Raw genomic sequence first — 2,335 nt, 5'->3', positions numbered from 1 at the left:
TAAAGTCCAGGGCATTGCTCCCCTTGACCACCCAGCACCAAGATGACAAATAGGCTTCATCCTAAACTGAAATCTATCAGTGGCTAGCTCAGGGATTTGTATTTCTCTTTTGTTGTTTGAAAAGACTGTGAAAACCAGTCTAGGTGTGGTGAGAAACATTGCTATCATCTAGTATTGGTATTTGCCATGGGCGAGGGAAGAAGGGGATGTTAGCACAGGAGCTGGTGTTTTACTATCCTGAGTCCAGCCTAAAAGATGTGGACCTCTAACCCTTTAATTTTAATTTCAGCTGAAACCAGGCTGGAACATGATTTTTTTTTTTTTTTTTTTTTTTTTTTTTTTTTTTAACAGCTTGAGAATAGCAAAAGGGAAATAGACACAGAGAATAGCAAATAACTAGGTAATCTTAGATACAATCTATGGTTTCCTTATTATGCAACACATGTGAGAAGGTATCGTAGCCTGGCTCCTGACTGTGAGGCATAGTTCTGTGAACTTCCCGCTACCCAGAATACTCAGAACAAGACTCTCAGACTTAAGAGAGAAGCCCAGGCAATAGTCCCAGGCCCTGTGTTTTAGCTCTTCCTTCTCTTCTCTTCCCCAGTGGCTGACACCAAAAATGTCTCTAAAGAGGAAATCCCACCCCTATCTACTCCCTCAGGCCCTATGTTGATGTTCTTAACTCGACTGGGTAGTTTGTTTGTTTTTTTTTTTTTTTTTTGGTCTTTTCTTTTTTTGTGACTGGTAAGGGGATCGCAACCCTTGGCTTCGTGTCGTCCACACCGCGCTCAGCCAGTGAGCACACCGGCCATCCCTATATAGGATCCGAACCTGCGGTGGGAGCGCCACCAGCACCTCACTCTCCTGAGTGAGCCACGGTGTCGACCCAACTGGGTAGTTCTTAACCCACTGGTAGTTCAGGAGGATTAATGATCTTGGATAAGAAAAAAAAAAATCTTGATTTTAAATGGAATTTAGCATTTTCTTCAATTATTAAGGTAGGAAGCAAACCCCAGAAGCATTAACACTAGCAGTACTTGAGACTCTATTGCTAATGGAAATAATTGTCATTTTCATTATTTTATTACAGTAGTTGCAAGTATTTTGAAATAACATTAGGCTCATGATTATTTGAAAGAATGTTGCTAGATCTTGCTGTTTAACTGTTAGATAATGTAGCACGTAGTATGTTACTATATTCCTATAGCACAAACTTGTTTTTTTGAAAATCGCGATAATTACATTTCAATGTAATTGGTTTCCTTTGCAATCCTATGCATTTCATTGTACGCACTTATAAACGTTATATTGAAAGGTATACGTAGGTCACCACTGACAGAAAGGTTCATGACACAAGAAAGGCAATCCTCCTGGGCTTTCAAAGTACAACTATTCAGCTATCTACCACCCAGTATAATCCAATATCCCTTAGGACTGAATCAGAGATACACACACACTGAAGCAGGCGGCTCTTCATTTATTTTTTTCTGGTGGAAGGCCGGTGAGAAACTGGCATCTGCTTTAATTTGCTGGTTGTTTATAAAACTGGTGTTTATTGAAAATTTCCAGTTGTGACTATTTCTGCTTACATATTGTAGGGTGACCATTAAACACTGAAAATCATTTGAAGCTTATTTCAGATGTCCTCACGTATTGCAACTGTCTTAATCTTAATGGGTAAGTTTCTCTTTTCCACATTTAAAAAAAAATTCTTCATGTTACAGTTGATGGAGTAAAACAAACAAATAAACCAACAAACAAAAACAAACTTTACTCTTATTCCCAGAAGTAGAGCTTGGATCTAAAAGAAGTATCTAAGTCCTGTCTGCAGTCTAGATGAACTACTACCAAAAACAGGACATTTCCTTCCTCCCATCTACATCCTGTTATAAAAAGTAGTCATTCCAACGTGAAAGAGTTTCAAGACCTGTCCCAGGAACATTTTCCCCAATAAAAAAAAGAATCTTTTAAGGCTTTAGGAGTTTCTCACTCGGATGGCGGATGGCGAGTCAGGAATGTCTTTGAAGACTCAGGAAATGAGGAAAGTAGCGGCTGCCTGAGGCTTTTGTGGGGTTGTTTGTTTGGGAGAGCAGATGAAGGAAATCAAAGTTTCACGCCATTAGTCAAAACTGGGGCGAGGGAGAACGGGTCCCTCGTCTCTGGGAAGGTGTCTGGGAAGTAGCTTTGCGGGGACAAAGGCCGGGATCCGACCCAGGGCGGAGCCTCGTCCGCCCGGAGCAGGGGCCCAGCCGAGGCGAGGCCCGGGGCGGAGCGCGGCGGGCCCGGCCGAGCAGGGAGGCTGGCGCCGCCCACCGTGCTGCCCGGCCAGGCCCCA

Source organism: Cynocephalus volans, chromosome 6 (assembly GCF_027409185.1).
Source record: "Cynocephalus volans isolate mCynVol1 chromosome 6, mCynVol1.pri, whole genome shotgun sequence".
Taxonomy (NCBI): Eukaryota; Metazoa; Chordata; class Mammalia; order Dermoptera; family Cynocephalidae; genus Cynocephalus; species Cynocephalus volans.
Note: the sequence above shows the minus strand (reverse complement) of the source record.